We start from the raw sequence: 12,722 nt of genomic DNA, 5'->3' as shown, positions 1-12,722 counted from the left end.
GTACCAATAAGACGCTTTACAAAGGAAGTCTACGACACTGGTCTCTATGGCTCCCGCTTGGTGATGTATAACAAGAAAAAATAAACACAATTATGTAGTTTTATTTACTGCGTCGAACCTAATAAATTAAAGTTACTTAAAAATGACAGAACTCACATAATGTCACTCAGCTGTCCATCAACGTAGTGCACCGAAAAGTTTGTCAGACTACAGGATACCTGTCTTAAGTGAGTCCGCCTCCGTGGCTTAGCAGTCAGTGCTTCTGAGCGCCAGGCGGAGAACTTACAGTCAATTCCTGGCACAACCAGCGATTTTTACCTGTCGCGAGGAATGGAGCAAGATGCAGTCAACCTCGTAAGACCAACTGAGCTTATTGAACGAGAAATAGTGGCTCCAAGGTCTGGATAGCTGACAACGGCTGGGATAGCGATGCGCCGACACAGTGACCTCCAATGCCACATCCAAATGGCGCCATTTGGCGGACAGTGACAAGGCGACTGCTCTGCGTAGTCCTCTGGACCTGACCGCTAAAGTTCCACGAGGACGAAATAACAGTGATAACAATGCTTACGGGAGCATAACAGTTGTTCGTTCGTTCCACACGACCCGGAATAGGACAGGGAAGCTATAATGGGTCATGGCACACAGTGATAAACCAAAACATTATAACCAACTGCTTGATAACGTGTTGTCCCCTTTTGGATAGAAACACAGTAATGATACTACTTTTCATGTATTCTAGAAGTCCTCGGTAGGGTTCCGGAGGTATCTAGCACCAGATGTCCTCCCACAGGTGAGGCAGTTCCCATAAATTAGTAGCTGCTGGTTTTGTGTGCGCGGAGCCAGCGGCCTATGTTTTACATCATGTGGAGATCAGACGAATCTGGCGTCAAATGCATTGTGGTGAATTTACTGCCGTGCTCTCCAAAACACTGTAGCACGATTCTGGCCCTGTGGCACGGACAGTTATCCTGTTGGAAGATGACACCGGCGTCGGGAAAGACTTGAAGCGTGAAGGGATGCAGGTAGTCCACATTCACATTTCCGGCAGTCTAATCAGCCAAGTACTGTATTTAAACAGTTTTTGATGATTCTCTTGTAAAATTATACAGTGAAACTGGTAAAAATAAAACGTACTGATTGAGACTTGTGTCTGACTAGATAAACATAAGCGTAATATTGTCCCTAGTAGCCAGTGACGTGCCGCGGGGCATCTACCGAGCAGCCGTTCGCCTTGATGACGGTATATCTGGACACAATCATCGACCTGCTGTAACGAGCAACGCGACACATCCGAGCAGGCGGCACTTTTCCATCGATACATTGGCCAATGTCGATGAGCCCGTGTCCACTGTAGTCATAACTGACAGTGCTGTTGGGTGAACACTTAAGAGTCTTCTCTGTGGAGCTCCATGTTCAACGAAGTGTGCTGAGTGGTGTGCTCCAAGACGTCCCTGCACCACCATTGTTCTCTGTCGTCATATCTGTCATAGACCGCTTTCTATCCAGGTTTATAGAGTAGGCCAGCTTCCTACATTCAGCAGTGAGGCGTGTATGTCCAACACCTTGTCACCACTCGTGGTTTCACCGTACTTCAACGACTTTCTGTAGGTGCTTGTAACTGTAGCACACCAGTTTCGCTGTTTCCTAGATGCTCGCTGCCAGGGACCGGTCCACAACAATCTTTGACGAAGTCGCTTAGTCAGTGCTTTTTCCCATTCTCGGTCTGTAACGTCGCTAGAATGAATCATCATTCTTGTCTGCTTCTTCGATATGCTTTCTTCACCATGCCAGCTATCAGCACCGCCAACAGCCGACATTGTCCCGCCGTGGGCAATGGTCAAATGGTTTTAGCTCTTCAAAAACTTTCCGTCTGAAGATGTTGCTGCAGCATGTATGCATCGCAGCGCAGCTCCTATGTGAGTATATAAGCACCGACATGTAGGCAAGGAATTAGGTCGGCAGTGGTGTCTTTCCGACGTGAGTGTAGTAAATGCAGACACACGAACTATGGCGTCGTTAATACCAAACGCGTCCTAACAGGAGAAACGTGCTGTTAGTCTTTTCTCAGCTACCGAAGGACAAACACCGGTAGACATCCATCAGAGCATGAACAATGTGTATGGGGCAGAATGTCTGTCGAAAACCACCGTTGTGGAATGGTGCGCCAAGTTCCATGTGACAAGGGGAGTAATGCTTCATCGCAAATGTCGTAACGCGGAAGTTACGCCAACTCAAGTGGGAGGCACTCGAGCACCCGTCCTATGGTCCTGGTCTTTCCCCATTTGATTATCACGCCTATTGCCTCTTAAAAAAGGTCTTGAAGGGTCAACGATTCCGGGCCGGACGAGGACGTGCAGCAGGCACTTTCGAACTTCTTCATGCAGCAGGTGGGTTCATCAAACAGGTTCGTCGGTGGGATGTTTGTCTCAATTCTCAGGGACATTTTGCCTAATTGGTATACCAATTCTGGACTGTACGACATTAGAACGGAACTTTTTGACTGCCCCTTGTACAGCTTGTCCCAGATATATTATGACAAACTTCAAGAGGCTGTAGAGGATGTGTCGAGGAACAAATCTAGGATAGAAACCCGTGACCTGATACGTCATCCAACGATGCTACAGAGGATCGAAGTTACGGGCGATAGCGACTGCCACTAGCACACACCTTTGGCAGCAAACATGACTTCTCACTGCAGGTGGAACGTCTCGCAATGTTGCCTGTCATTCAGTGATCGCGACCGATTGCCACGATCGCTAGTGGAGAAGACAAAGCTAGCTGCTGCACAGAAAGGCCCTATGTCCTAAGAATGCCACGATCTATTGCCTCGGAGGTTGACGGTGACATGGGTTTCCTTCTGCAGTTTATTTTTCCCCAGGAACTCTCTAAAATCTCCAATGTTTTTCGGTATACAGGTGAAAAATAAACTGCAGATGTCTGAAACCGTTATCCACCAAGGCAACAGAAGATCGCATTCGTAGTACGCAAGGCCTGTTACACAGCAGCTAGCTCCATCGTCCCCATTGGCGATCGTGGCCAATAATAAAGAACACAACGAAACATATGGTCCCTCAGCATACAAAGTCAGGTTTGCTGCCGCGCCGTGGCCTAGTGGTATGCGCCGGCGTCTGTAACATCGACGCTCGTTGGATGACGTTTCCGGACATGGGTTCCTATCCCCGATTGTCCGCCCCCGGTAGCTGACTAGTCAGCCCGAGTTCGATTCCCGGCTGGCTCGGAGATTTTCTCCACGCTGGGACTGGGTGTTGTGTTGTCTTAATCATCATCATTTCATCCCCATCGACGCGCAAGTCGCCTAAGTGGCGTCAAATCGAAAGACCTGCACCAGGCGAACGGTCTACCAGACGGGAGGCCCTAGTCACACGACATTTTTTTTATCCCCAATTTATTCCTTAAGGCTCCATATGTAACCGCTCTAAGATAGACGCAACATTTCTGGGAGAAACTTTCTGACAGATTAAAACTGTGTGTCGGGCCGAGACTCGAACTCGGGACCTTTGCCTTTCGCGGGCAAGTGCTCTACCAACTGAGCTACCCAAGCACGACTCACCCCCCGTCCTCACAGCTTTACTTCTGCCAGTACCTCGTCTCCTACCTTCCAAACTTCCTCCATTTCTGGGACACTCTGTATATGCATTTTACAGTGTTTTCTGAACTATATATACTGATCAGCCAGAACATTATGATCACCGACCTACTATCTATTTAAAATCGTCCAGGCAATAGCAGAGACACCTGGTGAGCAGTGACTGCGAGTCACACACTCGCACGGTGCATGTAGTATCAGTACTGTCCGTGTGTAGAATGGGGAAGGCGCGCGATCTATCCGCGTTTGACCGAAAGCAGACTGTGATGGCCCAGAGGTACGACACGAACATTTCGGAAACTGCATGACTTGTCGAGTGTTCGAAGAGTGCTGTGGTGAGTGTCTTCAGGACGTGACGAAACCAATGCGAAACCAGGTCCAGACGCCATTGGGGGTGGACAGCCACTCCTCATTGATATGTCGGACGTTGTAGGCTGGGCAAACTGATAAAATAGGACAGGCGGCGAAGTGTAGCGGAACTGACATGCTGGGCAAAGTACAAGTCTGTCTGAAAACACAGTGCACAGAATACTTCTAACGATGGGCCCCCGCAGCCGCAACCCATGTATGTTCCAATGTTAACACCACGACATCGGCATCTACGACTGAAAAGGACATGTGACTATCGACACTGGATGTTGGCGCAGTGGCATAGCATTTTATGGTCTGATAAAACCCGAAACCTTCTTCATCATGCCGGTGGGAGATCGCGAATTCGTCGTCTTCCACGGGTAGAGCTCCTTGATAACTTTGCTGCGGGACGGAGACAAGATGGCGGCGGCTCTATTCATCGGCGTTCACGTGGGCGTACTCGGGTCCAGTGGAGCTCGTACGAGGCACCATGTTGGCGAAGGAGTTTCGTAAACTGGTTCTAAATCACGTACACCCCTTCTTGACGATAATGCTTCCCGACAGCAGTGGCATTTTTCAGTAAGATGATGCACCATGTCTCAAGACCATCAGTATGATGGAGTGGTTTGAGGAATACAGTGGCGAGTCCCAATTGATGTACTGCCCCGCCACCAGCTCGCCAGATCTGAACCTGATCGAACACATCTGGGATATGATTGAACGTGGCGTCAGAGCCTATCCTCCCTCCAACCCCCCCCCCCCCCCCCTCCGCAATTTAGGGGAATTTGGTGACTTTTGTGTGCAGATGTGGTTCCAACTCCCTCCAGCGACCTACCAACCCCTCATTGTTTCCATGCCACGACGCGTCGCCGCTGATAACCGTGCCAAAGGTGGACATACCAGCTGTTAGGTAGGTGGTCATAATATTCAGACTGATCACTGTACGTTGAGATATTACATGCATAAAATACCAAAATATATTAAAGAGATGAAGGCGGTTACTATGGAGTTTACCGCGAATGAAACGCCAGATGTAGTGATGCATGGGACAAGGAATTCGTAACACTGGCCACAACACAAGGCAGCCTCTGGGAGACCGGTAGCCGCTTTGCCGAACCGCAGCCCCAACCAGTCAGCGCGTGTAACGAGCGCCATCTCAATCCCCGCGGGCAACAATTTTCCGATGCAATTTATTGGCGCGCGCGTAATGTAAATTGTTTAAATTCCCGTTACTCTGCTCTGCTCTGGCTCCTCCTTTCCCCCTTTTTTCCGCTCGCGGCGGGCCGTGTCGGCGGTACGAGGCTTCGCTGATGTAATTATTTTACGCTGAGCTGCACGACGCGGAACGGCCATTCGCTTGCTTTATAACTTACGGCTGACAACTCGTGCGAAAATATCTCTAGAGAATGTCTAGCCGAAAGCTCAGCGTTGGAAGAGGTATTGTTCTAACCGCAATACCGAGACGATATATTCCAGCTCTGACATTGAAATACGAAGTGAAGTTAATGGCTGACAATAGCTGTAACAAATCAGCAGAAAATTCGTTTCGCCCCAATAATGAAATATGTTGCAGCGACGAATGAATTTTAAATACGTCTCCAATCGCGATGAGCCTAACAAGAGAGAATGTACCGAGGGATGTCGGCATGGTGACTCGCATTGCCAAATTATATCCACTTTGGACCTATTTACACGTCACTGAGCCAAAATTGCGCAAAATCCAGGAAACTGTACTGCACCCACAATTAAAGAGTTAAGTGATCCTCAAACAATAATTTTCTGAACTTAAGCTAACATGGATACCACACGGCAACCGTATTAAACCGAACCCTTAAAGAATCACTTTGTTGTCTATCCTTCTGTCTGACCAGCTATTGAGAACCTCTTCTCTCAGGAACGGATAGACGTATCAACTTGAATTTTATGTCACATACTATGATCTGTGGTCCCCTGGCAGTGTAAAAAATTTAAGCTTCTACATCAATACAGTCAAAAGATACGGCAATTTATGTCACATATTTAGATATCTTGCCAGTATATATCGAAATTTTCGATTCTCGTGATGGATAAACTATCTACACTCTACAGTCAGTTCCACAAGAAAGTGTACCCCATAATTTTGAATGTAACGTCCGCAACGACATCTCTGGTTGTGGTCTCGTATCTGTAACCAAAGCGATTTTGCACAGTGAGAGATTTGAATGTTTTGTTTTGTTGGTTGCGGTTTAAAATGAGTGTAAAATATCTGAAGCGTCACGAGGCAGTGTTCCTTGTAAATCATCCAAAGGCACTAAAGTTTTCGTACGGAGGTACTGCTAAAATTCTTAGAAAGTCAAAGATATTCGTTGCAAAGTGGTTCCGACGATGTTTAGAGGTTCGAAACGTGGATGATTTTCCCGGAGAGAGAGCTAAGCTGTCAAGCTATAATTGTTAATGGTGGCCATTGGATTAACTATTAGGTAATTTTGCAATTAGTAATAACATGTGTTTTCATGTAAACATGTATTTCTTTCATACAGATAACGGCGTACACTTTCATCTGGAACTGATTAATTAAATTAAATTAAATTAAATTTGGCGAAATTCGCAAGAAAATCGACTTTGAAGTTTTGCGAATGTCTGTGACACCGGAAAGCATTTCTTTTTTCTTTTTTTTACAGGGGAGTGTGGCACTGTTGTTAAATGCTCGCTTGCCATGTGAGTGGCCTAAGTTCGACTAGAAATTTATATTTGGAGTCAAAAAGGTGTTTTTGAATGTGACGTATAATTACAATTATGAAGACGTGCGATTGTCTTAAAAATGTCAATTAGATATGTGTCTGTTAGCATATATTTGGTGAATTTTATATTTAAATTATGTAGATATTCAAAAGAAACGAAGTAAAAAAAACGGAAAAATTAATAAGCGGATCGACATTCGGAGCAGCAACACCCAGTCACGAGGGTTGTCGATATTATTCCTTCTTTGTGTATTTCACGCTTCACGGAAATGCTCGTTAAACAAGCACCTTTATTAAAAAATTTGCACCGGTTAGGAAACGTACCTAGGGCACCCATATGGCACGCGAGCACTCTGATACAGAGCAACACCGTTACCTTACTTTAGAGTATTAACTTTGCTCGGGAAACTTCAAAGTTGATTTTCTCGAGAATTTTTTAGGATTGGGTCTAACTGCTGTGGGAAAGTGATATTTGGGTTCTGAACTTCACGTACCATAAATATAAAAAAGATACAAAAACCCGATTGTCTTTAAGTCTCCTTGTGAGCCAGTTGCACACTAATGAATTGATTGTTGGGCGTAGAAGGGGGAATCCCGTGTTACCATTCTGGGGAAGGTCGTGGTGGAGGTGGTTAACCCTTGCTTTCTCCCGACCTGTTACGAAGTGTTACGATGGTATCTGCGTCGATGACTATGATGACTACTTGTAATACAGTGTAGTGTTTGTTTTGTTATGAGTGGAGCTAAGGGAGGGGGTGGAACCTGGTGCCGGCAAATAGTCTACTCCTCGTGGTCACCATCAACAATGACACATGCCATCGCTTCTTGAGGTACTGCGCTGAAGTGTGTTTTACTCAGGACATTTGCGGAAAGTATGCTATTCAAGAAATGTACGCCACCACCTCTCCTCCTTTTGCCACTCAAACACTAGAAGTAAACTTTTCTGCAGCTCCACGATTCGAAGCGGCTGCCTCCTAGCATAGCAGCACAACACTGGAGTGCGTTAGTTACCTCGGCTACCCTCTACAAACTCATAAGTTTTCAGTACGATAAAGTTACCGCGTGAGTGAATACCAGGAGCCGGCCGCTGTGGCCGAGCACTTCTAGGCGCTTCAGTCCGGAACCGCGCTGCTGCTACGGTCGCAGATTCGAATTCTGCCTCGGGCAAGGATGTGTGTCATGTCCTTAGGTTAGTTAGGTTTAAGTAGTTCTACGTCGAGGGGACTGATGACCTCATATGTTAAGTCCCATGGTAGAGCCATTGAACCATTTGAATACCAGGAAACACTTAGCAGACGCTCCACTGAGTAAACCAGAGCTTGTGACGTTATGTAACATCTCTGGTAAATGGAGGAGGAGTTTAAAGCAGGAATACTAGATGTTATAGTTATTCCACGATATTTTAAAGAAATGTAATCTGTTGTGGATTGGCAGGAGACCAACCCATTAAATTGAGAGGAAGCCGAAAGGCACGCGTTTAAGCTCACGCAGGCTGGCGTGAGGTCTGGAACAGGACAAGGTAATTAGAACTTAGAAAAAAGGAGATAACTGGTAGAATACTTAACTTTAATCCATTAATGTTGAACGTAGCTCTTGTCTCTACATTATTTACAGTATCAATAGCAACTGATAATGGCGCCTTGCTAGGTCGTAGCAAATAACGTAGCTGAAGGCTATGCTAACTATCGTCTCGGCAAATGAGAACGTATTTTGTCAGTGAACCATCGCTAGCAAAGTCGACTGTACAACTGGGGCGAGTGCTAGGAAGTCTCTCTAGACCTGGCGTGTGGCGGCGCTCGGTCTGCAATCACTGATAGTGGCGACACGCGGGTCCGACGTATACTAATGGACCGCGGCCGATTTAAAGGCTACCACCTAGCAAGTGTGGTGTCTGGCGGTGACACCACATAATCAATTAAGAGCAGTCCATCAAGCAGCACGTATACGGCTCGACAAGAAGGAGAAAAGCAAATGTAGATGCGTTGTCTCCAAAGGGACAACCTTAGAACATACCCCTCTGAATCCGTCAACAGTCACTAGCATGTTAAAAGAGATCATCAATAATTATTAGCAGAGAGGTGTCTAGTGCACAGAAGGACCGCGTTCATCGGACTTCGTCCCTGAAGCGAATGAAGTATTTTAATACTGTATATTTAAATTCGATTGCCAGGATACCGTGCCAAAACCTGTATCGAAAGTAAATAAAGAGAGCTGTTGTAATATGAGAGAAAGTTAATACTGGATTTCAGTGTATGGATGGTATTTAGTTTTCACAATTGCAGCGGCGGCTCTGAAGTGTGATAGACTGCAATCCGCAGATAGCAGATAAAAACATGTATCCCAGTTCTTTGAAAATAAATATGTTGTTGCACTTCCCTTGGGAAAAGTGCCTTTATACGAAAGAGTGAGTGAATATGTCTAATCAAAATTATCTAGCTAACATCTCCCTCGCTGTTGTAATCATACCATCTGTTGCAGTGTGAATTACTCTTGTGTAATGGCTTTTCAGTTTATCTACTCGGTGAACAGATGTCGTACTACGCTTCTTTCTGAAAATAAATAGTAACGGCTCGACAAGAGGGAAATGCAATGGGTGTGCGATTCACAATAGCTTACATACATCACCAGCAAAACTCGCTCGTACTGAATTTTTAAAACTAAAAGGTTATAATTCAATGTTTACAAGAACCGTTTACTTCATTACATTTTAACATTCTAGTTAATCAGCAAGGATTCCTTATTTATATTCTATCTAAAGTTTTACAATGCCCAATGCTCTTTCCGCCTTCAAATCTCACAACGAAACCTTTTTTCGTGTCCATAATCTCACATGTCATTTTCATTATCATTCCAGAAGGAGACAACTCATTCTCTTTCTCCATCCTAGAAGCCAGAACATTCTTAAGAATAATTAATTAAAACATCGCCATACCAAAAACTACGAAATAAAATCCATTTCAACTACTACTTTCTCCTTACCCACATAAGTTACAGTAAAACGTTTGTCTGCTATGAGAAATTATGTTCGTTTCATGAAGTACGGATAACAGACCGCTTGTGAACGAAATTCACGTGAAACTATATAAGTGAAAAAGTGTTCCCTTATTTACATAGGCAGTTGTACTGATTCTTATGAAATCTAACTGTGCTCTGCTGACAAATATCATGAATAAACTACGAGGAAAATTAAACTAGACTTTATAATTATTAATAAGCGACAGCACTTGACATGAGCAATGAGCACCAGCTCACTGCCACAAATGTTAAACCCTGATCTCACTTCATACAACTGAGTGCATGACTTCCTCTGTTGTCCATCCGAACTTTAGCAGCAGAAGCGACCATCATACCTGGGAAAGCTCACGCCATTCAGACTTTACCACTTCAGTATTTCTCTTTTCATCAGGTACCGTTCTCTTCAGTTCATGTCGCGGCAAATTTTCGCTAAGTTCAGTTTACTATTTTTGAACGTAAATGTTCGTACAAATCATTATAGATTTAATTCTGAACTAAAGTATGTGTAAATGATGGTTGTGCTTGTGGTGCTGTTGCAACCAAAACCAGCTATTAATATTTTTTACTTTATTTTCCTAGTTACAGGATGAAATTAAAATATTTCAAGTAAATATTTCGTTTTTATAAAATTAACTTCTATAATTTAAAATTATTGTAACAAGTACACAAAAATATAAAAAGAAATGTATTATTTTAAATCAGCCAAAGCAAACCTTTATATTTCATTATTATTGTACGTTAGTTATATCTGTGAATGTGGTTTGTGGTCGAGAATTTTTGGCGGGAATTGTACTGTGACAAGAGTGGTGAATGAAAGCATAGGTAAGGTGAAGAAAGGTGCTTATCTGCCATCGATGTTTTGGAAACGATAGTAATAAATTGTAAACGATAAAGCATCGATAAAGCATGAAAGTTAAAATTATTTCATAAAATCACCAGTTCCAGACGTAGCATACATACAGTAAAAATCCAGGCATCTAAATGAATGACTACAATCAACAATAATCGAGAGCATCGATTCAAAAGATATATAAAATTATGCTGCACTTTCTGTTCTTGAGTAAATGTGAAAAACAATTCACAAATCTCGTTATTTTTAGACTAAATTGCAATTACACTTGAAGTCTCAATATATTTAACAGTCGAGAACATTGACTGCAGGAGCGTTATACCCTACACTAACCCACTGGTTACAAATCATACATTTCACTCACACAACTCTGAAATATGAAAACATAATATGAACAAACAATATTTTTAAAATGAATTTGCACTAAACAAGCATAGGCAGTCAATCAGAGAACAAATTCACTTTTTTTGATTTGAGTGGAAAAAATTTCTTAAAGCAGCTGGGTTTGAGCATTACCTTTCTTACCATTCCTTAGGGTAGAATGACTCCATGAATGTTAGTATTTTTAAAAAAATCATAAAGAAAAAAATATTTTAACTTAGCTTGGCACCTATTTTTGTTTTTTGCCAAAACGTCTCCTCTACCGGGGCATTCAGAGTACATGATAACATATCACTCCTGCGGGTTACCGGTATCATTTGATTGTATCACTGGTAATATTCTATTTCAAAAATTAAATTTTTGTGAGGTACATGGTTCTACACATAAATGGTTTAATTGGTGATTAAGAAGCAGGACTCAGAAAATTACTCTAGGGTGATCAGTTAATACAGAGATGGACGCGACAAGGTGGACAGGATAAAAACAGAAAATTCTTGCATGTATATATTGATGTAAACTTTAGCTGTAAAAACTGCTCAGAACACCTGCAAAACTCTTATTATCAACTACGAATGCTGAAAGAGTAACTGCCGACGTTTTTGATGTAGAAATCAGTAAATTAAAGTATTTTTTAATATTTTCGTTCACTGATGTCTTGTGCGATATTATTCTGGCGTAATTCCCCACTTAGGCAAACAGTATTCATTTCATGAGAGAAAGTAATTAGAATTATTACTGTTATAGACATCCATTGAAACAACTGAGCATATTAATCACAGCCGCTCAGTAATTTAATCAGCCAAGAAATTTGTTGCTAACAACTGATTGCAATTTGAAAGTAATAGAGTGAAACGTCCCCTTTGGAAAATTATAAATTACTGTGCTGGTAAACCTCTTACGTTATTTGATTTTCGAACAGCTGAGCAAAACTGAACGTACTCAGACATTTCTTTCTTTACTTATTCTGATCAACAGTAAACTGACACACAACATTTCTTTTTTAGCGCAACGCAATCTAACTTTGAATAATCCCTACAAAAGAATGGCGCTGACTAACAATAACCTATACATTTCATGAATCACTTACCTCACAAAAATCTTCGTTACTCAAACTACTGCAATACATCGTGCGCCAATACTGCCAGATAAATAAAAGATTCTAACTACTGAAGGCACTAACAACTGATAGGCATAGTTAGCAAATGAAAGATTTTGATGGAGAACAATGTATTTACCTTAATAGTGTTCAAAAGTCATAATATATATATATCAGTTCATAACATCCAGTCTTACAAATTTCCCTTTTCTGACGGACACACGTCCAGATCGTCCGCTCTCAAAACTCTGCCATCTCTCACCCCACATCCACCACTGCTGGCGTCTCACCTCCAACTGCGCAACGCTACGCGCTGTTCACATCCAGCTGCCACACTACAATAGCAAATATTCCCACAATGCAAACCAGCCACAGACTGCACACAGCACAGTCAGTGATTTTCATACAGAGCGCTACGTGACGTTACCAACATAAAAACGTAAACAGCCTACTTACAAGAGAAATTCACAAGTATCGTACTAGGAAAATACATGATCTGTACTTCCCTGTACCGAAAGTTTTGAAATATACAGTTACGGAGACCTTTGGTAGTTTGTCCATAGAAATAAACCATCTGACAACAGACAATGAAGCGTTTTCACGTGTAGATAAATATGTTTCTCGTTAACAAGCTCTTCTGTTCCATCCAGGAAATATTGAGGAGAAATAAATAGTTAGTTACAAATCTGGTAATGGCCA

The 12,722-nt window shown here is 42.9% G+C and overlaps 1 non-coding gene across 1 annotated transcript; it reads right to left on the bottom strand.

Annotated features, from left to right (window-relative positions):
* Window positions 1-3,490: 3,490 nt before the first annotated feature.
* On the bottom strand, window positions 3,491-3,565 carry Trnas-cga (transfer RNA serine (anticodon CGA)). The gene has a single exon. It is a non-coding gene; the product is annotated as a tRNA-Ser (tRNA).
* Between the last annotated feature and the right edge of the window lie 9,157 nt (window positions 3,566-12,722).

The sequence above is a fragment of the Schistocerca serialis genome, chromosome 2 (assembly GCF_023864345.2).
Source record: "Schistocerca serialis cubense isolate TAMUIC-IGC-003099 chromosome 2, iqSchSeri2.2, whole genome shotgun sequence".
Lineage (NCBI taxonomy): Eukaryota > Metazoa > Arthropoda > Insecta > Orthoptera > Acrididae > Schistocerca > Schistocerca serialis.
The sequence above is the reverse complement of the archived record's forward strand: the minus strand, read 5'-3'. Positions and strand labels throughout refer to the sequence as shown.